At 45.7% G+C, this 27,820-nt stretch overlaps 1 long non-coding RNA gene across 1 annotated transcript; it reads right to left on the bottom strand.

The window, feature by feature from the left end:
• Positions 1 to 2,613: 2,613 nt before the first annotated feature.
• LOC138728799 (uncharacterized) lies at positions 2,614 to 16,639 on the bottom strand. The gene is made up of 2 exons (XR_011338760.1): positions 16,089 to 16,639; positions 2,614 to 2,862 (listed from the first exon to the last, which is right to left on the bottom strand). It is a non-coding gene; the product is annotated as an uncharacterized lncRNA (long non-coding RNA).
• Positions 16,640 to 27,820: the final 11,181 nt, after the last annotated feature.

The following is a 27,820-nucleotide window of genomic DNA, read 5'->3' as shown; positions in this document are numbered from 1 at the left end:
CAAGGGTTTCCCTCGTTGCAGGAATGAGGAACTCAGGGAAGCCACAGTGGCCATGCTGCCTGAACCACCACCCTTCTGTGGCCAGGGCTGTGGTGTACAGGAGGGACCTCATTGTCAGAGGCTGAGATCAGATGTAACCCTTCAGCCGGGGGGAAGTACTGTGCAGCCTGATGGCATCTAGCAGGGGCAGAGGAGTGACTCTGTAATACCTAGCAGGAATCCAGTTCTGGGCCCCTCACCACAAGAAGCATGTTGAGGCTCTGGAACGAGTCCACAGAAGAGCAACGAAGCTGGTGATGGGGCTGGAGAACAAGTATTATGAGGAGCGGCTGAGAGAGCTGGGGTTGTTTAGCCTGGAGAAGAGGAGGCTGAGGGGAGACCTTATTGCTCTCTATAACTACCTGAAAGGAGGTTGCAGAGAGGAGGGAGCTGGCCTCTTCTCCCAAGTGATGGGGGACAGGACAAGAGGGAATGGCCTCAAGCTCTGCCAGGGGAGATTTAGGCTGGACATTAGGAAAAAATTTTTCACAGAAAGGGTCATTGGGCACTGGCAGAGGCTGCCCAGGGATGTGGTTGGGTCACCTTCCCTGGAGGTGTTTAAGGGACAGGTGGACGAGGTGCTGAGGGGCATGGTTTAGTGTTTGATGGGAATGGTTGGACTCGATGATCCGGTGGGTCTTTTCCAACCTTGTGATTCTATGATTCTATGTGGGCAGCTTCCAGGTTTCCCTCCGCAATACATGGTCCTTGGAAACTGGCAGTATGTGTTTTAGGGTGCTCTGCAGAGCAATGATTTGACCAGAAGCACCCTAGGGTAGGAACTTGGTCGCTGTGGGAAGCTTGAAGGATGATGTGGGATAGAAAGTACCTCCTTTTGAAGAATTTCCTATCATGAAGCTGAAAGATTTTACACTTTAGCCGGCGAAGGACCTTGAAAGAAGAGTTTTAAGGCAAGAAGAGAAAGCCCCTGATGTGAGCTCAGCTCCATAAGAGACATTACTAGTGCTATGTGAACATGACAGTGATGCAAGATTGGGTGAGGTTAGCTCTACTGGCACACAGCTAACAGGATGCCTGGAGAGCCAAGATGTAAGGAGCACTCCAAGTTGCTAATGCCATCACCTGGGTCAGCAGCTGGTAGACACTGATTCACAGAACCTCTCTTCCCTGAGAGGTCTGGCAAATATACGTGTTTTTTTAAACAGTGAGGAAACGAGTGGCCATGCTGAGGTGTAGGTCCTCATCACATCTGACCTGAGGCATGCTAGCTTTACCCCATACTCCAGCCTGAGCTGCCTGCCGCCAAGCCTCTGGCTTTTTCCAATTTTCCCCTCACCCTCTCCCCTGCTCCCTTCTACTCCTTCTTCTCCCTGTCTTGGGGCCATCCAAAATTGAATTCCTGCTCTGGCTTGAAGTGGGGAATAAGTGTGGAAATCCTTCTTTTCTTCTTTTTTCTTTTTTTTCTTCCTTTTTTTTTTTTTTTCTGCGAAATGCAATTCTTGCTCACTTGTCCTCTTATTCTCAGTATATTCCCTGCTGGACCCCTTGCCCCTTTCCCCACTCCCATCTCTGCACAAGCTGCAAAAAGCTGTTGATAACATTGCAAGAACAACCTCCCCAGGGTCTTTGTCTGGCCCTAAAGGCAGCTCCCTGATTCCAGCTGCTGTGTTCAGATCTGTGCTTGCCAAGCCTGGCTAAAGCCCACTCACTCCTGACACTGGGGGCTGGAGCCAGCCCATGCCCTGGACTACAAATGTACATGCCATAAATCTTCACAGAGCTTCTCATAAAACCCTTCAACTGAAGAAATGCTGTTATTCCCTTTTTTTTTGGGGGGGGGTGGGGGGCCTATTCCAGTTCAGACTTTAGATACTGAAACAAATACCTCAAAAATTTCAGCAGGATCCTTTGTTCCTGGTCAGGAACTCTCAGCTTCCTTCTCATCCCAATTGGTCTGTCCTCCAAAGCCGGTCTGTTTCTGAAAAGGATATGTCCTTCAGGGCAACATTTTACACCTTTCTTGATGTCTTTTTTTTGTCCCCTAATACAAACTCTCTTTTTGGGTGACTCTTTCTATGATAAGCTTTTTAGCTTCTTTCCCTTTGGTTCTTTTCTATAACAAAAACGATTTACCATTGGGAAGCTTTTCCTTGCCTGTTGTATGTCCCAAACTTCCTGCCCTTTGTCACCTTCATATTTAATCTCTCCTAGGTTGCCCTCTTTATGTGTGTTTGCTGCTGCATCAGTCTCCTCAGTCAAGCTGATGTTCTGAAGTTTTTCTGGAGAAAAGAGATTATTTCCCAAAACAGGTTAGGTAGGTCAGGAAAACCCACCGAGTAAGCAAAATTTAGACCAGCAGAAGGATACAGCTTATTTTATTTGGGGAGGACATTAAGATAAATCTTCCAAATCATCCCCTTCCAAATATAAGATTAGCCTGCTTTAGGAGATGCCACTGATATAAATCAGCCAGTTTAGCTGTTAGGAAAGGCTTTGTAGTGTTGACAAGTGCTCCTACGTGAAGCTGACTGAAGTGCCGGTAGTTTGACTCAATTGCAATACGTCAGTTAGGTAAGGTCACTGCTTTATTCATGCAGTGTTTCTGCAGCTTCGTGTAGACCCCTGAGGAAGCGATGCTCTGCAGTGAACCTTTTTGCATTTCTTATTTTCACATCCCGGGTGTCTTCTGGCAGTCATCATATGCATCACTGCTTGATTTCAGCCTGTTGCGTTCTCAGGTTTCCTTTATGAGCAGGGTGGGATCTGGCTTGCAGAGCTTGGGGTTGTCTGGGCTTGAGTGAAGTGACTCATCCTCACAGAGTGATCTCCCTTCTCCACTGACAATGAACTGCAGAGCCGTTCCTATTAAGCAAAGCACATAAGTCAAGTTTTGGTTCCGTTTTCAGTCAGCAGAACATTTAACCATGAGTTTAATATTAAACTCATGCTCAAATCCCCTGGCTTATTATTGGATTTAGATGAATGTCCACACTACATCACTAAATGAGAAGGGGATTAATTACAAGGATGGTGGAGAGGTGGGTTCAAACAGAAGAGTGGTGCATTCCTGCACCGAGGCTTCCCCCGCGCACCCAGCTGTGCATCCAACATTTTATTTCCAGGGTGCAAAGTTGATATTTTAGTCTTACTCATCAAAGGACATTTTTGTAGTGTTGAATTTGCTGGGTGAAATTGCTTGTGGGGTTCCTCAGGAACTTCATCAGCATCTCAGCTTTGTTGCGTGGTAAGGGTGATGGCAGCAGGGTGACGCTATGTGCTGTACAGAGGGCTTTCCTCTATTCATCTGGGTTTTCTTATCTCAAGCTTCAGATGGTGGAGATGGAGGAGGCATGTGAAACACAGTGGGCTCATTTGACTGCTTTTCTACAGCAGATTTCACACAAGCTCAAAAGGGTAGAAATTTAAATACTCAGTTGCTGCCGTGACTTTTTAGAAGGGAGGAGGTGGCAGCTCCATTTGTATAATGCAGAAGAGCAGTTTGGGCAGGGCAACACAGGCCTGCTGGTCTCTGTGAAGGGGTTCTGACTTTCTGTTAAGGAGATTCCTCCCTACCTGTTTACTCCTTGTAGAAAATGCTGAACTGAATATGTTTTTAGAGGCATACTGTCTTTACAAAGTTCTATTATTTAGACAGCTCTCTTCCTGTAAGGCAGGAGATGACATTATATACATGAAATGCTTCACACAACCCTGTCTTGTCCTTAACTGCTCGATATAAAACAAGTTAATCTCTCACAGAGCTGCATTTCTGTCCCAGTTGCTGCTAAGATGAACACAACCTGATGCCATGATAAAACAATCTTGTAGCTGTCCCTAAATCTAGACTTTTCTAAAGTGTAAAAATATCTAATTAGCTGAGTGGGGTGCGATCCAAGAGATGGGCCCCATTCAGAAGGCAATACAAGAAGAGGTATTATGCAGGTCGTGCTATTGGGGTTTGATTCATTAAAACTGGATTCTAGGTAAAGCAACTTGTCTGCAAGATACCTTGAGTCCTCAGCAAAAGCGGGACATGGCATAGATTGTTGTTACCAATCAAGTGCTGACAAAGAGCCCAACTCTATGGGCACAGATCAAGCTCCCAGTCTTTGCACCTCATTTCCCCCAGCCTTTACAATGGGAAGAATGATAGTTGCTAACCTCATAGTATCATAGAATCATTAAGGTTGGAAAAGACGTCTGAGATCATCCAGTCCAACCGTCAACCCAACATCACCATGTCTACTGAACCATGTCCCGAAGTGCCACATCTACACTTTCTTTTAACACCCCCAGGGAAGGAGATTCCACCACTTCCCTGGGCAGCTTGTTCCAAAGCTTGACCTCCAAGTGGTATGGCATTGACTGGTCTTAAACGATGCTTTAAATGGCAAGTCTGAGCACGCTTAGTGAAAGTACATTTCAGCTTTTGGTCTTAAATTTAGTATATGTTTTTTTCCAGTGTTCCCATTCTTTCCATTAGTCTGAGATATCTGCACCCCTTCTGACATGCAGTGGCAGTAGGGGACTGATCTGTGACTTCCAAGGGTGCAAATCAGAAGCCTTTCCTTCAGCTGAGTGGAGGTACGCCACTGCCAGGCTGTGGTAAGTGAGAGGACGATCACCACAGACTGTTAAGATTTGTAGAAAAAAAATGTAAAGCTTAGTCATCAAAGCCAGGGGTTAGTCATCAAAACCAATCTACCTTCCTCTTAAAATATAAAAAGGCATAGAAGTTTAGTACAGTTTACAGGGCAGTAAAAAAAACACTGCTATTACAATTGCCGGCATTAATTCTCATCAGGTAGCCTTCCTTCCCCACTTGATGCAGAGACTTACGGCTTCATGTCTGTTGCCAAATGGTTTAGCCCTGGTGCCCATAAAAGGTTTCTGCTTTAACTGTCTTGTTATCAGACGATCAATGTCCTGACACTTCCTAGCGATTAATCCTGTGTTGAAATGAAATTAAGTTTCCATATATTTGGCAGAATGACCCCAGGACTTCCTATTTGGGGAGTACAAAGAATAAAGCATCTGCAGCCTACAGGAAGCCAGAGTCTCTGATTTCCTGCAGAGGCAGAACAAGAACAAACAGGGAACACATATTTCACAGCGGCAGTCGAAAGCGCACGTAAGAGCCCTGGCTGCCCCCATGATGAAAACAATTAGAAGGGGGAACATCCCCGGTCCCAAAATTATTTGTGGGTGTTTTGTTACATACACAATATGCCATTAGTAAATAGATATAATGCAAGTTAATGTATTTTCCAGGTGACTATTAAACTTTCCCTTGGCATATGCCTTTTGGTTTACATCAGCAAGATTGTACTTGTAAAGCAAGTGAGTTTTACATTGCCGTTTGCTGCGCTAAGCTCTCTAAATCCATTTGCGCTTGAGAAAACACAGCGACATTTTGTTTGATGGCTTTGTTTAAGTGAACCAAGCCAGATTCAGGCTGATGTAAACACCAGTGAAAGGGGCAGGAGGAGGTGCTAAAGCAGCAAATCCTATTTGCATCCGAGCTCTGACTTGCAATGAAAGGCACGTAGGGCAGTAGAGGCACTAGCCTCCCTTCTGAAGCTGTGCAGCACAGTCTCCCTGAGAGTGAGCCATTGCTGCCTCCATGGAACAGTTTAGCCCCTCTATACCCACAAAAGGAAAAGCTTCCAAGTGTTTTTAAATTGCTGGTTATACCTTGCACTAATGGGCATCATCAGCTTAAAATTAGACCTCAGTCTGAATAATGCTTCTACCTGAATATGTACATGCCTGTGTGCATGTGTGTGTATAGATGTGTGTGTGCATACAGATAGAGGCAAACCTGTTCTGTTTACTTATCACATTGTTGGGATTATCGTTGTTGTTGTACTGCATTTACTTAGCTTTGTCAGATAGCTCTCACTCCTTTGCCATGGCTGGCTTTGCCAGTATCGATGGTTCTCTTGCTGCCGGTTCTTGTCAAAATAAATTGTTTTATTTCTCTGCTGCAAAAGGTACCATATTACCATAACCAATGTGTCAAAGAATATCTTGTTTCCTGTAGCTTTATATCAGTCAAGCTCCTTTCAATTCTTCCTAACCCAAACTGGAATGGAAGAGGGAAGACCTAGATGGTGCAGGATGTGCTCTGCATGCTTCCATGGGAAAAGATCAGACCGGTGGCTGGTTAAGACAGTTGTCTTTCAGCAGGCAGAAATGGGGGTAGTGTGCTTCCCTGGCAAGTTGCTTGTCTTGGCATTTTTAATAAATGACTGTTAAGAAACAAAAAAGCAAACTATTGCTCTCCTTTGAACTATGACTCCATAAGGGGAACTGGTTTTGAAGCTCCAGGACTGAAAGAAGACTCCAAGTGCCCAACCATGGTATTTTTCTGAAAGGGCATATTTAACGTTTTCTTTGAGCTGTTAGCCTTGGAGTGCATATTTCTGTAGCCCTGAAAGTATCAAATGCATGAGGAACATAGGATGTGGATCACAGATCCCTGCTGTGGTGACACTGAGAAGATCGTGTTGTAACAAACAAGTCTCAAGAGAACCGCAGAGAACTGTGTGTGAACTAAGGACAAGTTTACACCACAAAACACTGCTTGCCACTGAAATGCCAGAGGCAATGGGAATCAAAGCTGGTCTGGCCACATGGCACAGGAAACATTTACTGGGTGCAGTCTAGACAAATTGATTTGGTGATTGCCTGGAGTTAATTAGCCCTCTTTCTTAATTCATGCTTTTGTCATATGGGCTTGTTTCTCCTGCAGTTTGGTAAAAGGCTCAAGGAGTACCTGTTTGTGCTGAAATCTGCAGAGATTTGGGGACACAGCAGCAAACAAGGACATTCACAGAGAAAGATTTGATCCACAAGACTCATATGCAGCAATTCTGCGTCTGCAGGGACTTGGGATACCTTTTCACTTTCTCCTTTGCTCTGGGTTTTACAAGGCACCATGTGTTCCTGTCCCTACTAGTAGAGCTGGTTAAGACTCTCCCAGTTATTCTAGAATGATCGATGTACAGAGGAATCTAGGTAGTACTGTCAGCTTTTGTGGTTTTGTAAGTCTTGCAATATTTGCATTTTGTTCTCTTGGTCGATTAATGCAATGAAATTCCTCTTCCCATTTGCAAACAAGAGGAGGGGAAAAAAAAACACTCCAGTCTACCTGCAGGAAAGAAAAACCACACAGGAAACCTCTGGCTGTTAAAACTGGGCTCGGATACGTCATCCCGCATGAAAGCTGCAGCTCCATCATTGCACCCTGGGTATTGTTGTAAATAAGCCCTGCTCAATAACTTAGACTATCAAATGACCGCTTTTATCTCTCACTGCTGCCCACCCCCACACGTGCGGTCTACCGTCATTCTTTTCTCTTACAACAGTTGTGCTTCCCTGCCAACAGCTGCTGGTTGTTTTCCACTCTTCCAGTGTAAAGCCTTCAGGGAGAGTGCTCCCTTCCCCTTGCAGAGGTGCCCATAGACAGAAGTGGCAAGGCCAAAAATGACCTTCAACAACCCAGGGAGGTGACCAGTCAAAGCAGACCTCTTAAAATAGGCAACTGACCTCCTTGGCAGCTCTGGCCTGAAGGGAGCCCAGTGTAAAGGCCAAGGATAGCTTGCAGCATCTTTCCTCAACAAACATGGGGTGCTACCCGGGTGGTGGACAGTACCCCCAGGTGCTGTGGATGGGAGCCACTGCTGCATGTCCCTTCCTGCACAGGAACCACACACCTCTGCTGTTTTCATCACTGAACTCCCATCGCCCATCAGTCACAGCTAAGCCTCTCAGACACCCCTTCCAACACAGATTTCCTGTATTATACTGTCAAATCCCATGTCCTGTACAAGAGGCACACAAGACACAGGTTTTCTTGTATGCTTTTGCCATCTGGCCATTGCTTGAAGCAGGGGCTCTTTCTATATGTGTGACTTAGCAGTCCAGATGTCCCTCACTTGCAAACATTTCAGACAATGTGGCCGAGCATGCCACCCTGATCTACCCTGAGCGTGGTGCAGTTTCTTCCACAGACCCTGGGCTAATTCTCATCACAGCAACTCTTCAGTCAAAGGGAGCATTAACTCTAATTTGGGCACCTTGGTCTAAGGGCCTTGATCCAAAGATCTAAAGAAAGATCTTTCTTTAAAGAAAAGAGAGCTGGATGGCAAAGCTTGCTATATACAAACTCAGATCATCTTGTTCAGCGGGTTTGTACTTTTATTCTCCTGCTCCCTGTTAAAACCCACCATCGTGAGTGACTCAGTGAATTGTAGGCATGATGCGTATCTGGAGCTGGAGAAGTCATTATGCTGGTGCTTCTGTTGGCCAAACCTCTTTCTTCCGTGAGCACATCTCATGTAAGAATACCCTTTCCTTCCTCTCTCACTGACACCAAGCTCTCCTGGCTGTGGCTCTCAGACTTCACATGATGAGAAGCAGTAGTTACCTGCGGCACCACTGTGACCACCACTGTTTGCTTTATAAGCTGTAATGTAGCGATGAACCTCAAGGTGCTGTTTCTGCAAGAGTGACTGGAAGAAACTGTAAATCTATGTGTTGGCTTGACAAAAAAGCAGGCATCTGTGCTCTGCTGCTTTCCTTCTACACAGAGATAACCCCAAGGAAGTCATCATTGCTGGTATTTAATGTGCCTTGCAGATGGAAAATGCTGTAGTTTTTTCAGTGGTGGAACTCCTCTGATGTAGTCATTACCCAAGGATTTAATCAAAATCACTCGTTTTGTTACAAAGTTGTTAGTGAACAGAGAATCTGCCTGATATGTCAGAAATGATAATGTTTTCCTGATGCAGCACATAAATTGCCAAGCAAGTGTTGTCTTAATTTGCATCGCTTTTACCCAGACATAATTTGACAATTACAGGAGGAGCGTGGATCTCCTGGGAGGAAGCTCACCTTTGCGGTTCTTGAAATTGATGATGTGTGGGTTTCCAGCAGAACGGCTGTGATTGTTCAGCAAAAATTAGCTCTCCACAGAGCTCATGAAACTGCGTGCAGCAGTCATTAACAGGCAATCAGCAACCAGATCTTCTTTGCATTGTTTCAGAGCCTGTTCAGAGTTGGAAACCCATAAATGAATGGTAAGATCCTGTGAGGAAAGAGAATGTTAAACTTTCTATCCTTAGACAGTCTCTAGCCTGAGTATAAACTGCCTGGCAAGAAACTATCTCTGGTCCACCCCTTGTTCAGTGACAGAGAGGAGATCAGCTCTGAGGAAGGTCTGACCCTCACCTCTTGTCCTATCCCCTTGCAACAACATACAAGGGACAAGGCTGTCTTGTGTTTTGACAGTGTGACTATAGCTCTTGTATGGATTTTCACATCCCTTGGGTCTGACAAGGAGTTGGGATTTTCTGCTTATGGTTCGAAATGTGTAGATCACTGGAAAGCTTCTATCCTAGAAAAAAGCACTCCAGGAGCAAAAAACATTCCTGGATCTTGTGTGAGGTTGCGTATGTACAATGCCTGTTGCAAACAGAAACTCTGAAGTTCAAATAGGAAAACTTCTGGTCTGAACTGTATCTTTGGCTGGTAGAAAGCCTTTCTGTGATTAAAAGCTTCTCTAAGACGTCAGACATTTTGAGTTAATTAGGGTTAGGTGTTGTTTTGCTGTTTGAATTTTTGGCAGCGGAGAGTTAAATAAAGCTTTGCTTACACTTGGAAATACTAAGCTGTTTAGTGTTAATTCACAAGTTTGCTTTAAGATTTAGGGGTAAACATTTTCTCTCCTCTCAGTGTCTATGAAGGAGCTCTTCCAGCTCTTTATTTGCTTTCCCTTCATAGCTGAGTTCATCAAGGCTTGGTGGGCATTATGTCAGCTTTGCCATCAGGTCTACAGGAAGACAGCTAAAACACTTTCTACTTGCGAGCCAGCTCTTCAGGATGACTGCTAACAGGGAGCTGGAGAGTCAAATTTAATAAAGGTACTGATATGACGAGTGAAGAGTTTACAGATGAATTCTGATAGAGCATTCAGAGAGAGAGAGTATTAAGGGAGGTTCACCAATTTCAAGTTGAAAAAAGCATCCATGACTGTGACCTGAGCCAGATGATGGTGTCTTGGTTAGGTTTATTCATTAATTTTTCACTAGCCTTGTAAGAATTTTACAAAGAAGATCAATAGCCCTTTCTTGTTAGGGGGAAGACACTAAAACACGAAAACGAAAATGTGTCCTGGAGTAATGAGAGCAAGCCTTCTTCTCTATGCTATCTAAACGGTTAATCCGAATATCTTGGTTCTCTAAGACAGATAAGATAACCTTCATCTTCCCAAGGGCTAACATTTTGGTCTGTAGGAAGGCAGGTCTTATTCTCACCTTATGAGATAAGACTGAAAGAAACCACTTGGCTAGTCCAATTAGTGTTCTTCACTCCACCAGGAAACTATGGGACTGCAGCCCAACACCTCTCAGGAAGCCTCCTCGAGGTAGTCCCAAGCAGCTCTGGCAGCTTCTCCTCTCTCCCCTGACCATGTGCCAGCACACAGCCTTTTTGCACAAGCGGTTACCACTCATTTGTGCCTGGAGAAGGACCTCCCCCATTCCTGCACCCTGCTGTGATTGCCACGGTGCAGGGTTTCCACACGTCCTGCTGCTGGAGGCTTCAGTCCAGGGTTTCCTGGTGGCTGAGCGCCCAGCCTCATACTCCAACCCTCAGACCCTGCCAAGTCATGACACTGATCTCACTAATGGCTTACTAACCAGTTGCAACCACTTAGGAGGTACAAGTGAATTTGCATGTCTACTCAAGACATCTTGCCCCAAGGCGCTCTCTTGGGTGGATCAGAGACCCTGGCTGCAACCTAGTATCTCCTACTGACTGACCGCAATAGAAGCGTCTTTCCTGCCCCACCACATGAAAGTCTGAGAGGCCATTCCCCGTCATGCTTTAATCAGACACGCCAGAGGCACTGTGAGTGAATAGAAGATGAGGCAGACCTGGGGACCACACCAGCTGGTGAGTCACGCCAGGAATATCTGAAGCAGTTGAGCTCCCCTCACTTACGCATCCTGTCCGGGGGAGCATGTTCAGCTCTTCTCAAAGCATTTGTCCCACAGTAACAGAGAGGAATAAACTATGGGCACCCTGCCTTATCAGCCTTAGCCTTTCTGTTAAGGATGATATAGCTAGGTGGTATTTTCTAAAAAGCAGCCGATTTTGGCAAAAATTTACTGGCAGCCTGGCCAAGAAATGAGAAGTCACTTTTGAAGTTGTTTCAGAGTGGGTTGTCCTCAAATCAAGACCATTTATAGTTATAATGTCCACTACTCATTCTTAAGATACTTGAATGCCATTTCAAGACTAGAGCTTGGAATTTGATTGGGATGTAGGATATTCCTCCTGTTTGCCTTTTATTTAAATAATCACTGAATGAGATATTAAGGTCTTGTCTACACTTGAAAAAAAATGCAGTAAAACATTTTCTGTCAGAAAACCAAAGCAGGCAGCTTCATGCAGACACTAGTGTGTGACATTAGAGTCTTTCATTGATTTTGCTTATACTGCATGGGAATAGCTCACATTTAAAGATAAATCTAAAGGGTAATTTTCGGACTGGAATAGGGGTATTTATGTAGGAAAGAGATCATAGTGCAACTGCACTGTATACCTGACTGCTAATGCTATATCTAACTACAGAACTTACGTTATAGCTAACTGCTGACAATTCAGTAAGTAGATAAGGTCTTTGGGGTTGCGTGAGGGAGTAATTCCAGATCTAAATTTTGGCCCAAAACCAGGCTTAAGGCTTATTTGTACATATCAGGGTTCAGGCCCTCAGCTAGGGTAAGATGATGCTACCTTATTGATTTCTGAAAAGCTAAACCAATTTACAGCAGATGAAAATCTGCTTTGGATTTCCCAGCTGCCCTATCAAAAATCTTCTCAGACTGAGGAAAGAAGAAGGGTCTCAGGCTGATTTCAAATAACATAATAGATCTTTAATTTAATTGACTTAATTTTATTGGCAACTATTGTATGATGAAATGAAAACAGATTATCTGGATAAACAAGAAAAGGTTAGATGGGAGTAACCCATTAGCAAATATAAGAGCATCTTCCTATTGTCCTCATTTAATAAAGGAACGGGTCAGTGAGTATAATTATAAACATGTTTACATTTTAGTAAAGATTTATTTGAGATCATTGCTAGCAGAGAGATGGAAAAGCAAATGATGAAGAGGTCTAGATGACAAGCTAGCTTCTTTATCAGGCATAAAATGGCAGGTTGACCTGTTTAATTTCACCTTTTATGGCAGCTGAGTTACTACTTTGGACTGGTGAGGGATATATGATTTTTTTTAACTTTTCTTTGCCAATTTTTCTCTATTTACAACTTCTTTTACCTGTCTCTAATGCCCTAAGCAATCTCTGCATAGATGTAACTTGACATACAGTATACCTGAAAGGGAGTTGGGTTTCTTCTCAGGGTGTGATCGAGGGCAAAGCTTCAGGTCCAATGTTTACGAACATTTAGCATCCAACTGCATCAACCCTCAGGGCGGCACAGGACATAGCTCAACTTTATGACCAACACGGCCATCCCTTGTCCTGCTAGCAAGCACGGCTGTCGCCTGGATCTCCACAGGCATCCCATCAAACTGCATTGTCAGGGCCAACATCCCTTCCTCCACCTCAGGTCTTCCGCTTTCCTCCTAGTCCTGGGCATTGTCTCTAGATGCTGCCAACCTCTGCCAGTTTGAGCTCCTGAGAACCCACAGGGCCTGCCTGAATGTGCTGCAATGGCTGGGCCATGAAGGAGGGTGACGTGGCTGCACGTGGGGCTCTGTGGAATGGGTCAACAACCCAGGGTACCTGCAGGACCACAGGCCCGGTAATCATAGAATCACCAGGTTGGAAAAGACTCCCAGGATTATTGAGTCCAACCAGTAGAGCAGGCAAGGGGTGGACAGCGTTAGAAACCTGCTGTTCACACTTGAGACCTTGTCTGAAGAAGCAGTTTCTGCCCATGCCTGCTCCACACACCACGTACCAAGTGGTCCTATGTTGCGTGCTGTGCAACCAAGCTTTCAGCTGTCTGGGGTTTGCTGGAAGTCCATCCAAACAGGATTTAAGAGCAACACTAAAATCTCATCCAAGGACAAGAGTACCCTGAGGGAGAGAACAAATACCATTCAATGCGAAAGAGAGAAAATTCAGATCAGATGCAGGGAAACCAGACGTGATTCTTTACTTAATTCTTTGCTCATGTAACTTGCCAGTGGTACGTGCCACTTGTGCAGGAGAAAAGTAAGTTTTAACAAAAGGCTGTCCAGACCAACCTTTAAGAAAAAGATTTTTGAATCACTACCCACAAATAAATAATTTTAAAAGTATATATGAACTAAAAGCTTAGAGCTTTCTTAATTTCAGTTAGAAATCAATACTCCAGGAGTGCAGCCTTTTTTTTGTGTTTACATGTGCTGGGGTTTGATTTGGCCCTGTAGGTGCAAAGCTTCATTCCTGCTTTCCTTCCTTGTGGAGACATGGCCAAATCCTGTATCTTGGCCAGTCGGGAAGTCTCCACTACTTTAGACCAATCCACCTGCACTGGTCACCTCATTTCCACCCCAGGGGACATGCATACTGCTGCAGACCTCATTCGCCTCAGGGATGGGCTAGTCTTGCCTTGAAAACCCTCGGCTGAACTTTGCCGTGCTCCCAACCAGCTCCATCATTTTGTGCTGGTTTCTGTCCCAGCCCTTCGCTGAAGATTTCTGCCTCCACAGCAGAGGCAGTGGGAAGAGACTGGTTGTCCTCTAGCTGGGATCATGTATCCTGCTGCTGCATCAGTGGGGGTCCTTGTCCTTCTCAGAGCACTCCTACAGGTGTGCCACAAGGCGTACTTCAGCTGTGGCGAGTTCTACTCTGATTTTCTTCTCCCCCCGCTCCCCAGATCCATTAAACTGCTCCAATCTGTCTCTGTGCTTTCAAGGCACCATCCCCAGCCAAACCCGAGGCCCAAAAAAGGCACAGCCAGTAGTGATAAAGCCAAGGCTTTATCACCAAAGTGGCAATTCAGTGACATTGTACGAGCTAGGCTGGACCTCTACAACGCTGATCACATAGCAGCAACTTTTTTGTTACAGTTCTCCTGCCCTTTCTCCCAGTTGGATTGAATGAGCAGAGCCCTCACGGGCTTCACTGTGTGCTTTCTCGCAGAAAGCTCACTCAAAAATCAGCGTACAAGCTCTGGTGCCATGGCCAGGATCAGGGAGAGGATGCTGGGGGCTCTGCATTTGGGGAGAGACACTGGCAGCTCTCCTTGCCCCAGAACAGAGGCAAGTTATGGGCATGTTCTCTCCTCCTGGGAGTGTGATGACTCCTGAGGGCAGAGTTCTGAGATGCTAGGTGGCCTCTCTAATATCACGTTCCTGGACAGCGAAGCCTCAACTGCTTCCAAATATGCCTGCTGCTGAAAGATGAAGTGTCAGAGCTAGTGGGCCCACACTGGTATTTCCCCACGGAATAGTTGCCTTTCTGATGGAAAGCTGAAAACTAACCATTTTCATCTAGAAAGCCCCAACGCATTCTCCAAGGAAAATCCCCAATCTCACCCCTTCCTACACCATTTCAAATATTTTTGGTTTCAGGTCTGAGCTTTTCAACAAGAAAAAGAGGTGAAAAAAAATAAGACCTTCCTAGGAAACCAATTCTTAGGGAAATTTTTCGTTCTTGTCTGTAAGAGAACATGATGCAGTTGACCTCTCTGTTTGAATCTCGGCAGGAGCTGGAGCCTGTGACGCAGGATCAGGTCTCCTTTGCCTGGCTCCCAGGGATCTTGCCATCTGGCCACATGCCACAAACTGTGCTTGGCGCAGGGTGGGCTCCATGGAGGAGGGCTGTTCCCCGCACTGCACCCCGTTACGGAGGAAAAGCAGCTTGTATCTTAACGTGTTTTGCCTGGCAGGCATTTCAAAGGCTTCTCCTCTGAATCAGGACTGCAGGCACTGCCTACATTTCCTTTTCGCAGAAATTGGCAGGTTGAGCTATGCAAAATTCCCTAATCCTGTTTATCTGCTGCCTCCTTCCCAAGGGGCACGGTGCTTCCGTGGCCTCTCTGAGCTTTCCTCTATGCTGATACTGGATTTATATTTGCCTGCTTGAAGGCCAAACACAGGCAGGGTGAGAGGAAGGCAACCGGGGACCTCAGCATGCCAGATTTTGGGATTTTAGTGTATGGTAATGCAGGCAGATGAAATGGCACCGTGCTCCTTTAGCCTTTCCTGCAATAATGAACTTCACAGCAAATGGCTTATGTCCAGGGCAGATGTTGAGCCCCTCTGAGAATAATCATAGGAACACAGAAATGTAGAATGGTTTGGCTTGGAAGACACCTGTAAAGGTCATCTCGTCCAACGGCCCTGCAGTGAGCAGGGACATCTCTAACTAGATCAGGTTGCTCAGAGCCCCATCCAACCTGACCTTGAATATTTCCCAGTATTTCCAGGGCTTCTGCTACCTCTCTGGGTAGAAATGCATTGCCTAGGGCCACAAGCACCAAACTGATGACTTTAAGGAAGGAGCTATGCCTCGGGTCACACTCCACGTCACCTTTTATCTACGGCCCTGCAGTCCTGATGGGGCAGAGGAGAAGGATGGGTTGAGGATGTGGGCAGGGGATTCTGGGTTACCTGCCTTCTGGTCCAAATTCATGATCTCAGTGCCCTGAGCCGCTCAATGCAGAGATGTCGCTCTGTGTTGCCAAGCAGCTGAACTTAGTAGCTCAAAGCATGAGAAGAAAATAAATCAGCTCTGTCTTTAACCTTTGCACAAGGAAATTCACCTCTGCCGTTGCCAGGGATGACCGCTGGTCTGTTTGGAGGGTTTCTGCTCGTGACCAGATGTGCCAGCTGGGCTAGTATCGGGGTGCCTGTGGGGAATAGAGGACGAACTGAGGGGCTGACGGGGGATCAAAGTGGAGTGGGGTGGCAGTGGGTCAGGTTGCAAAGGTACAAAGTGAGGTTCTACCAGGGTGGAGGAAGCAAAAGAACTCAGGCAAGGGGCAGCATGAAGGAGGAGGGGAAAGAAAGGGTCTCAGTCTTGGGGAAAGGCACAAGTGCTGTGCCATAAGGAGCAATGCTCACCTCCTCAGCTGCGAAAGCAGATTGCCGAACCTCCATGTGTCTGCTCTGGGTGAAGGTGTGTGAAAGCCCTTGGAGCCCTTGTGTCTCACACCTCTCTCCTGGCCTACAGATGGCCCATCTGTGCATCCCTTACTCCTCATGGTTGGGGTCCGGGCGGTGAACTTTGAGGTCTGAATCCTGCTGTTGAGCGAGGTGAGGGCTGACACACTGCTGCGAGGTGGTCCTGAAACAGTGCTGGTGGCGTGTGTGCCCACAGTGCTCAGTGAGCGTTGGTGCTGAAAACTCGACTTCGCAACCTTAGCGCTGTTTCAGCAAAGTTTGTGTGTGGGTATTGACTGAGGAGGGATCCTGTCTGGATATGATTCACTTTCCTTCCCCCTCAAGGGAGGTACAGTTGGGAACCTATCACCAGGCTGGCAGCAGCTCTGTGAAACACTGACTGTCTTCTTGTGGGGCTGAGCAGAGAGGCCACCTCAAGTACATTTCTAAAATCAGCCTCCTCTTTCTGTTATTTACAACATTATTTTGCGTAACGAGTGTTGCTCGTGAGCCTGTTCTCCGAGATGGCATTCTGAAGGACCATATGTCATGGTTTGAACTGCCAGCACATCAACATTGCGATCGTTTGCAGACTGTTTTATATTTCTTTGATTTGAGAATCTGTGTAATTATCTCCCCAGAACAGCCGGGTAGAGGAAACGCAGTCTGTTATTTAGGCAGAATTAACATCCTTGTTCTCTGTATTGTGATCCTTAGTTTCCTAGTGCTGCTGTCACAGCAGTGGGGACATCAGTGCTGAGGCACTCATTCCTTGAACCTGCCTTTGTTGCAAAACTATTCCTGCTCCTCTGCTAGGCTATCCTTAGGACCCACAAACTGGTATAAGGCATGCTGACGCTGTAATTAATAAATGCTCACAGCAAGTGGCAGTGCAAGATTTGTAGCCACCATTGGAGGTTTCAGCAAGTGGAAAAGCACCGAAGGACACACTTAAACTCATCGCCAGTGCAACAGTTTGTTGCCGTTTATGGTGTTTTTCTCCAGCCTCCCCGTGGTGTCCAGTTAGCATTGCCCAGTCTTTATGCCACAAACTCAGTAAATAAATCTTTGCTGACCTGTTGTGGCAGAAGTTGTGTATGAATGTGCTGATGGGGAAAGAGTTAGGTTATTTTAGTAGGTTAACAAGCTCATGTAGGCTTCTTTGCTGTCAGCATTTGGCCTGCTACCAGGCATATGATCATCCTGTTACGCTTTCCATTCCTATTCTGGTGGTTTATGCAGGTTGATTTTTAGCGCTGCCTACATACAGCCAAAAAGCAGGAGGAAAGGGCCCATGTCAAATGGCCTCCCACTCATCTGTAGGTGGAAGCTTCATACTTGTGTTTCGGAGGCAGGAAAGGGCTCTGCCTTTGGGTAGAAAGGACAGGCAGGTGCCTGCAGGTAGGTGGTTAGGAGTTAGAACAGCGCTCCCTCAGCCTTAGCACAAGAACTGGCACTACCTGAGGACATCAGTTGAAAGCTGTGATGCACAAGCAAGCAAAAGGACAGCTTGTTCTGCACTATTGCAAGCAGCACATCTCCAAAACTCATTGCCAGTAAGGTGGTGAGTCTAGTGCTTGATTGGACTTGGTGATTAAGATCCTACAAGCTTGGCCGAGGATGTTCCTAGTGATTGGACGCTTCTCTCGTCCCCTTCCTTCCTCACCTCAGCACAGGCATGTACACACATGGATGCTCTGTAGCTTGGTAAATGGCGAGTTTGTACTGGTCTCTCAAACAGAATAAATTCTCTTTTCTGCCTGACCAGGGCAACACTTATGGGAATGGAAATGTCTTTGATACCATTGCCTCCCAGTAAATTTAATCAAAATTGTCCCATAAGTTCAAAAGTTATTAAAGTTGGGAGGAGGGGATCAGAGAAAGTGCTTCATTTCTATTGGGAAAGAGGCAGAAAGGTGTTTGTATGTTATAGGGGAGAAAATGGAAATATTTGCAGTCTTAGCAGGTTATAGTTTTTCTCTTTCCATTTTCTTCTCTTCCACATGCAATACAAACACTTCAACTGAACATTATTTATTTCCATTTACCCTTTCTGTTCCTTTGGCCATCTCCATAGGCAACATGGACAACTTCCTTGGGTCGTTTTGAATGCTTTCCTCTTCTCATCTGCTCCTTCTCCTCAGGAGACGAACCCTCACTATGCTGAGAGAGATGCACTCAGCTCCTCGGCTACAAATGCAGCAGAGTTAGAGTCCTGGCTCATGCCACATAATCTGGGCTTTTCCAGTAACCCTCTTGTCCCACGGAAAGGCGCTGTGGACCCGCTGGATGGTTTGATACAGAGCTGGGCACGATAACAGAAGATATAGCCGAAGTTAGGTCTGCTGGATGTGTTGGAACGTGTCCCCTCTGGGAACCGCCTGCCTCGGCTGCAGTAGCTGGCCTGCAGCTGACCCTTGGACTTGTGGCATTTCAGTCAGAGGGATGCTATTTTGATGATGCTTCTGCAGATTTAAATGTCATTTTGACTTTGCTCCCACTGAAGTTGTGGACATAGCTCTGCACCCTGTTCATCAGCTGCCCCCAGCCTCTCCTCTTGCTCATCTGTTTTCTGCTGTATTTTGCCTTGCTCTCCTCAGCCCTGGGCTGTGGGATTTTCTTTCTTTGGGGAAGGGCTCAAAAAACTGCTTCTGCCTTTAGCTACACCTAGCTCTCTCCCCCTCCCTCACAGTGCCCATATTTGTTCATAACCTTGAAGTGTTTAAAATTTCAAAGTTTTGGGGTTTTTTTTTGTTATTTAGCCCTTTTCCCCAGAGTTGTTTTTGGGGAGCTGCTTGGTAGGGATGACCTGACCTGACCATCCTGGTTTAAGTCCATTCCTTTTCCATTTGGCTACCAGTTGACCACACAATTTTTTTTGTGTAGTTATAGTGGTATAATCAGGCAAGAATTCAACTCCTAAAAAGACTTTGGAAAGAATTGGACTCTAGATTAGTTGGGAACTTGGCTGATCAGTGTAATAGAAATGGGAATTATTTGCTCTGACCCAGAAGATGACTTTGCATTTGCAAATCAGGTGAAAGACAAAAACTCTCATAATGTGTTAAATTGATCAGATTCCGCTTGGAAACTAAAGAGGTTTTGGTAAGATTTTTGTGAATAAGGCTGACATTAATACCTCCTTATAGGCTGCTGTGACCCTGAAGGTTTCTGACAAGATGTTTGCAAAGTCATTATGATTCTGTGAATATCCATGTACATGAATAAATATTTTAACAATTATAAAAGGCCAACTCCAATGTGTTGCAGAATATTTGCAAATGAACGTAGAAAACAGATATATGGGGTCACAAGAGGGTATCCTTGAGAGAGTGTTTCTGGGGCTTTTCCCAGGGTGATATCCTTTACAGTCTGTCAGATCTCTAGGCCTGCCAAGCAAAGGATTCTGTGAGCATGGACCAGAAAACAACTTCCTAATAATTTTTGTTCTGTAAAAAGGCTCCTTTGAGTTAGTGGTTCAAATGCTTTCTCATCCTTTGACTTCTGCTGGAGTAAGCTTGTGACTTTATGTATTGATTTTTATATGTGTATCTAGAACTTAATCTAGAAAGCATAACTGGGCTGCATTAAACAAGCTTTGTCTAGTCTCCAGCTAAGCTAATCGTCAACAAACAAATAAGGCTTACTTAGGATGGGTGTTCCTTGAATTTACATGATACACAGCACAGTTTCACCTCCTGGGCAGAAAGTTGCTCCCCAGTCATTTTGTGGTGCGCTTTGTGGGAGAAATGAATTCACTCCTTATAGTTTAATAGCATCAACCATAAAATATCTCTAAAACTTTTCCCCCAGGAAATGTGGGTGCCAGAAAAGGCCTCTTTGAAAAGCACAGCACCCTTTGAGCATCCACAGGGTCTGACTCCTGAAGTAAAGTGCTTGCTTTGTGAGATCTAGTCTAAATTTGCATTTTTATATTCCCCTCCTTGCTGCATCCACTTGTCCAACCCAGTGCCTCTTTGAGGGGGTATGGTTTTCCATTTCCATCATATCCAAACCCCATGTTTTCCACAGCACGTTTACACAGAGTTGCAAGTACATTGCTAGGAGTGATCAAGGCTAGAGATAGTTTGCTATGTTGAGAGAAATGAAGGCCAGATGGGTGTTTTGAAATGGAATTGAATGAAAGACAAGGAATGATGATGTGTCAACATATATACACACACATATGCACATATATATATATATATATAGTACATGTACAGTGGGTGCCATGCCTCCACACATGTTTTCGAATAATATCAAACTGCTAGCACAATTGTTTTCATTAGAACTAAACCCACCAGGACACTGTGTTTCACAATAAGATTCTTACGGTATTTTTCTCTCCAAGGCAGTCTCACTGTTGCTCCCATCTGAACATAAATATCCCCTTCCAGCTTGATTTGAGTTCAGAGGGAAAGTCGTGGAAGATCCCATTAACTCAAGTCTTCTCATTGTATGTGAGTTTCAGTGAGGCAAAGGCATCTGGTCTTCCCATGGCTCTAGAGCTAGAACTGAGCAGCCCTGCTCCAGGAAGAGAGATGGAAAGAAAATAAAAGGAAATGTGCAAGAGCTATGAGGGAACCTGAAACCATAAATGAAAAATTCCTCCAAGCTCAGCAGGAGGTGCATCACCTCCTTTCAATGTGTTTTCACCCTTGAAGCCTTCCATGGGAAGAATTACAGAAGGAAACCCCTTTCACTCCTACATGACAGGATGCCAGCAAGTGGCAGCAGCAACCTGCCTGACAAAGAGACTGTCCACATCTCACATCAGCTGCCTGCTCTTTTGTTTATCTGAAAATGGAACAACAAAAATATGTGCGCCTTACAAGCTCTTCTGACACCGCTGGAATTGTTTAGCCCAGGGCTGACTTGAGGGGCTGCAAGAGGTAAGCTGGAAGCTGGGGGAAGTCTTGCTCTGATCCCCTTGTGGAGAGGCCCGAGGGGAACGAGCGATGTGGAGGAAAGGAGAAATGTGGGGTTTAGGGAATATGGAATTCCTTTTCTGCAGGAGGAGCACCCATTGCTATTCTGGTTTCTGTGTCTTCAATCATCAAATGCAGCTTTTGTCTTTAATAGGGCAAGGAGGAAAGTATTGTACAATAGCTGTTCTGATGGCCCGGCACACCCCACTTTGGTGGTTTAAAGCTTTCTTTGTGCTGAATTTTTTCTTATAGTGCTAATGACCAGGTTGCCATAAATAGGCACTAAATAGGTCTGGACACGGTAAGAGAAAGTAAAGGTCAATGTTAGCTCTTATGTTGTGTTTTAGATCTCTGTATCAAAGAACTTCATAAGGAAAGGGGAAGCACATTTTCAACCTCAACTTCCTTTTATATACAGAGGGGGAAACTGAGGCATAAAAAAGTTGCTTGTCAGAGCAGGATGGGGATGAGAATGGACGTGGACTCTGCCTGAGTCTGGCATGGTCCTGCAGCCACCACATAGGGCAAAATTAATTCTCCGTTGAAACCAAAGGTAAAATCTGCTATTGGCTTCATTAGGGGCAGAACTTCATCTGCAGTCCAGCTCAAGCAGCCTAAGCTTTGAGCCTCATATCCTAGTCTAAATGTCCAGTGCAGGGAAGGCAGGTGTATTTGGGATGCTGGAGTGCGGGTGGGATGCTGGCCACAGCCACTGCAGGAGGAAGGACGAAAGGGAGTGTGGAAGGTGCTTGTGTGTGAAAGCAGAGGTTAGATTTCATGGTGTATGTAGGGCTGATATCTCATTTTAGGGTCCTAGCACCTGGCAATGTGTTTCCTTAATAGCTTAGTCCCTGTGAGGAAGAAAGCCATGGGACATTTTTAAGAATGAGGAGTGCATGTGGTTTAGTGTTTACATTTTCTTTTCCTGCCTTAAGCCAAGCTTTCAGTGTTACAGCAGGGGCACTGGGCCACTCCTTGGATGTACCAGACCTCGTCACCAGCCACATAAGCCCTGTTATGTCCCCAAAACTTGGGGAAATGAGGATGTGCTTCCTTTTCCAACCTGCTGCAGCAGCCAGACCGTCTGGTCCACAGGCATCCATACTGGCTGGCATTTTAATAGATAGAGATAAGCCAGAGCCTAGCTTGAATGCAACCGCTTCTTAAGACTCTAGTGGCACAAATCTAAAAAATCCCTCGCAGGATCCATCTGAGGCTGGAAACACACTACCCTGGGTGCTGATAGTTGGACAGGTGGGAGGGCAAGACACAGTGTGGTACCTCTGGGGAACACCAGCTCAGCTCCCAGCATGTGCCAGAGACTGCCGGGGCCTCTCATGCAAAATCAAGCTCAGTTCCTGCCTAAAAATGTTGATTTTCACTTTAGGACTATGTGAGACCATGCTGGGTTGGCAATGAAGCCCTGAAGGCACGCTTTGGGGACCACATTGCCCACCCTTTCCCCAGGGGTTCACGGGGCTGTGCAGAAACACAGTTTGCTGCTGCAACGCGATTAATGGATGGGCGAGGGACACTGAACCTTCTTAAGGGGACCTGGCACCTGCAAGGGCACAGCTCACTGCATTATAACATGGTGACACATGGCAATTTGTACCAAATGGAGAGGACACAGACATTTTGGGGTTGTTTAGCCTGGAGAAGAGGAGGCTGAGGGGAGACCTCATTGCTCTCTACAACTACCTTGAAGGAAGTTGTGGAGAGGAGGGTGCTGGCCTCTTCTCCCAAGTAACAGGGGACAGGACAAGAGGGAATGGCCTCAAGCTCCACAAGGGAAGGTTTAGGCTGAACATTAGGAAAAAATTTTTCATGGGAAGGGTCATTGGGCACTGGAACAGGCTGCCCAGGGAGGTGGTCGATTCACCTTCCCTGGAGGTGTTTAAGGCACGGGTGGACGAGGTGCTAAGGGGCATGGTTTAGTGTTTGATAGGAATGGTTGGACTCGATGATTCAGTGGGTCTCTTCCAACCTGGTGATTCTATGATTCTATGACTGGTTGTATCTATGGGGGCATTGTCAGTTATTGCTGGTGTCTGCCAGCCCCTGTTGGCCTCTGTTTGTCTTGCGACAGCTCAGGAAGTACCCCAGAAGGAAGAAAGGGAGGGAGGAAGGGAAACTGTCACTTGCAGTTGTCCAGAGAGGGTCAAACTCATTTCTAGGCAGCTCTTGTCAGTCACTTCAGTTCATGTAGGTCTGGTGTTTGTTTTGAAACACTCTGTACCAGCTGGCCAGAGCCAGAGTGAAATGTTCCTCTTCTCTTTCTAAGAAACAACTCCTCTTTTTGGACTCCTTTATTTCCTCCTACCTCTTGTCAGGGATCAGCTGTTGGGGGGGGCTTGGGTGGCATCTGCCCGCAGCCCTGCAGGCAGCTGAGCCTGAGCAGGCGTTTTCCAGAACAGGACCTTTTCTGTGTGGCACACTCCCATGTAACGTGACCTAATGTCATTCTGCTGCCACGCGGTGTTGCGACAGGGCTTGCTGGCCTTTGCATTGTGCAGATGGGATGTTGTGTTCCTCCCCCAAACCAAGGGACTGCTGGAAAACCGTACAGGATGCCAAACAAATCTTGCTATTCTTCATTCTACATTGCTTATGATGAAAGTACTTGACCTTAAACTACTCTTCTCTTTGAAAAGAGAGCTTGTTTCTTAGGAAAGATGGAATTGATTCTTAGGTTTTGCAATAAATCTGGTAATAATCTACCTACTGTTTGATGCTGCTGGTCCTTCCTACCCGAACAGGGAAACCACTGTGGTGGCTACCATTAGACATCTGTTGTTCAGGTAGGGAGTCTGAACCATGCTCTGTGCTCTCTGACTGTTTTCAGGCAGGGATCCAGAAGCTGGGACTCTTCTGGTTTGAGTGCAAGGCAGGCTGTGTACCTAGTGTAAATTAAGTTTACCACACGCAGGTAAACATCTCTGTTCTTTAACACATCAGCTCAAGTGGGAGACAACCCAGTGTGAAATGCTTGCAATAAGATGAAATCACTTATTTTCCACTCTCTCACATCATCCTTATCCTAATCATCCTGGTTTGAGCCTGTGCTTGTCTGTAGAGAGGGTGAAATGCAAAGAGGTGGAAAGTCAGATCTGAATCTTCTGTTGTAAAAATCGACTCCCTGGCTTCTCATCTTCATTAGACTTCTTGCTACTGGTGCAAAATGTAACATATCTTCTTCCTAATTCCCATACCTGCACTTTGGCCTCTAGAACATGAGGTTTCTTTTCCTTTGGGCCGTAAAAAAATAAGAAGGAAATTACAGAGATTGTTGATAGAAATGTAAAAATGGGAATATCCAGAAAAGGGGCAAAGTGTGTCAAAATTCAGAACTGCCTTCTGGAGAGCTGTACCCAAGAATTTAGGATTTGTAGTTGCTCCAGTCAAAGATAAGTTTGCAGGATCAATATAAAAACTGGGGTAGGGGCCAGCTGAACAAAATAATACAACTTTTAGGAACCAGGCAGTCAAATAACAGGATTCAGTGTTAGCATTCTTATGGAAAACAAAATCAATGACTAAAATGTTCGTTCTACTTAGATGGCCGATTTCTACTATTTATGTGTTTTATTTACCAAACACAGCACAGCTATTGGGAAAAGAATACTATTTTTTTTTTTTAATTTTTGCTTCACATATTGTATAAATTCTATCTGCAGCTTTTTAGCTAGCAGTGCTAATGATGGCTCTGTAAGCAACCTGGCTTGGCTCTGGGAGCACAGGAAGGATTTGCAATGGTAGCGCTTTAGAAGGCCTTCCTTTTGACCTCCTGATGAAATTAGCTATGGTCTCACTGAGAGAATTATTGTGCACCGAGCACCCCCTCTGAGTCCAGCTGCATTGAACAAGCAGTAATTTCTGAGACAGCAGAACTTGGAAACCCTTCCACGAGGTTATCAAATGACAGCAGGTTGAAAGTATGTAATAGGAAGCACGGGTTCACTGACTAAGCATCCCTAAAGGGAGTGATACTTAATCCTCTCATAGATGGTGCCCTCTTTACCCCGCTCTGAAGGAGGAGGAGGGAAGTGCGCTTTAGGGGAATGACATAATTAAGAGTAAGGTTGATCTACTGCTAAATGTGAGTAATAAAGGAATTTGCCTTCTTACTGACTTGCCTAGAGCCAGTCAGACCACTGCATGTAGTCCTTGATTTATCCCTAATGCCTTGCCCCAACTCCTCTCCTTTGGGAGACCAGTGAGTGCTCCTACTCAGCATGGGGCAGTAAAGGCTCACAGTCTCAAAGCAGTTGAGGTTGATGATCTGAAGTGTTGCCTTGTTCCTATGCCAGCTTTTTGCTCCCCTATTCAGCATGACCCTATCCATGCACACGCTGAGATGTCTTAGGGGATGCCTCCACTTCCATAGAGCTGCAATATTGAAGTACTAACTCTAAACGAAAGTTGGAGTAAGGAACTAGTAGATAAGTCTGTTTTAAATCACTGCACAGACTAATGTCCACTTGTCTGCAACAGCTAATTCCTGCTGCTACAGAGAGTACTAGGTACTCAGCCCAGGCTGAAAGGGGTGCAGGATAGCCAGCTACAAGAAGACCAAACCCATCATTAGTCACCTCTGCAAATCCTTCCCTGGAAGCAATCACAGCAGTGTGGATAGAGTTCCTGTGCTTATGCAAGACCCTTTCTTTCATGTTTAGCAGCTCTGACTATCAAAACTCTGCAGCAGGACACACGTATCAGTGTATGAAGTTAAGCCAGAGGGCTTGCCACGTACAAAGCACATGAACAGCTAGCAGGGCAGAGGGGACAGTTTGAGTGCCGATGTCCTGCACGAGTTTGTACAGTCCACACTAAGGAGCTTGTGTTATTGTTTCACTGATATTTTTACCCAGGCTAGGTCTTAGGACACCGACTTGGGTGTAAGTACCTGCATACCATCCTACCTCCTGACTGCACCTACAGGCATCACCCTGACATCACCTCAGTGTCTCCCTGGAATCTCCCTGCCACCACCTCTGCATCACCCTGGCATCTCAGTGGCTGGAAAAGACCAGACTCTCTCCCAGGCTGCTTGAAGATGTCCTGACAGCTGAACAACTGGCAGCTGGTTTGCGATGCTGCAAATTCCTCATCCTAATGTCCTCTTCTGCCTCCCCCATGTCCTGCCTCACCCCTGCCTCTGCCCTCTGTGCTCTTGCTCTGCATCAAGGAGGCTGCAGAGCAGGGGAGGCATCGTACAGATTTTTCTGGCAGGTTTATAATGAGAGAGATGTGATGACCCTGCACATTCATCAGAGGCTTGTTTTCAGCCTGGACCCATCTGTGATGTTTTTATAATTTTTTCCCTCCCTCTGCTCAGCTCACGCCGCTTCGGGAGAAGTGGCACGTAGGCACATACGTCCTTGCGCACACTATACTTGTATAAACTCCATCAGGAAGTCATCTGGCCAAATTTTCCAGAGCTCTGCTTTTAACTCTTCCCTAGGCAGGCTGTATGGGCAGCTTGGGGGTTTCTAAGGAGAGTGGACACGTGCATTCATCCTCCTGTTCTGTTTATTGATTCCCACCAGTCTCCTTCCTACAAGCCCTGAGCTCGTGGCTGTGCAGCTTTTGCACCCATCCTATCCCAAGTTCCCATCAGAAAGAAGTCCCCTTCGGTTGCACATACGCACATGCACACCCACAAGCACATGCAGGGCTTTGCAGTAAAAGGTTGTCTTGGCTTTCCTGGGGATGAAGTAGCAAAAAGCCAGTTGCCAAAAAGTGCTGCAGCAGCAGCTACCCCGACAGGGCAGTAGGAAAAAGCACTGGCAAGGCAAGGCTGTCAGCAGGGACGATTCTTCTTTGTGGTTTATATTTCAGAAATGTGTCCTTAGCAGGAACACAAGTAACAAAGGATGTTCTCACAGCCTTTAAATGTTTGCTGTGGTCAGGGAAAGATTAACAAAAAAAACCACCCAACCCCTTCGTAAGTGACCCTGTCTTCAATGAAGATGTGTCTCACTGTGTGTCACACTCTACACAGAGGCATGATTACACACCCACATAGGCACGTCAGCTTGCATATAGACATTTTAAAGGGCTGAGAAAAACCCTATGAGACTGTTCACATAGGAGAAAGGCTGCTATTCATCCCTGTGACATGTGTGGATTAGTAGTTCTCCTGACTGTTAAATGCAAAATAACAGTCATCCCATTTTGTTGGTGTCAGTTAACTGCCCATTGCCATATTTCAATGGGTCTTACAAGACTTTGGAACCTACTGCACAGGAGTGAATAAATGAATTGTTGGAAATATTATCCTCTATGAGTGGGTATAGAGCAGGGATATGTGAGCTGATTTGCTGTTTGGTCAGTGGTGCTGGCCATTTTTTGCTCCTGTTTACCTTTGTGTGAGTATGAAATGTTTGTCAAGCCATCAGATCTCTGCTGGAGAGGTGCCACCAGTGGTGATGCCATTTCTCCTGACTTCCACCACTGTAAAACAGCCCATGAAGTTGTTCACAGACATTTGTCCCTGGTTTAGTCTGTACTTGTTAATCTTCTCTAGTACTACAAAACCATGATATGGTGAAACAGATTCAGCACACAGGTCTTGATTCTTCTTCTGGGTGCATCGGTGTAAATCAAGAGATATAACTTCATTAAAGTTGATTTAGTTAGCCTAGTGTTAATTTTCCTCCTCTATCCGATTTGCAAGTGTCTTTCTGAGATAAAGGGTTATGTGTTTGGACTCACTCTTGCTTGGACAGCTGTGGTATAGAAGGGACTCAGCCACCAGGAATT

Source organism: Phaenicophaeus curvirostris, chromosome 1, assembly GCF_032191515.1.
Source record: "Phaenicophaeus curvirostris isolate KB17595 chromosome 1, BPBGC_Pcur_1.0, whole genome shotgun sequence".
Lineage (NCBI taxonomy): Eukaryota > Metazoa > Chordata > Aves > Cuculiformes > Cuculidae > Phaenicophaeus > Phaenicophaeus curvirostris.
Note: the sequence above shows the minus strand (reverse complement) of the source record. Positions and strands in the feature narration are given on the sequence as shown.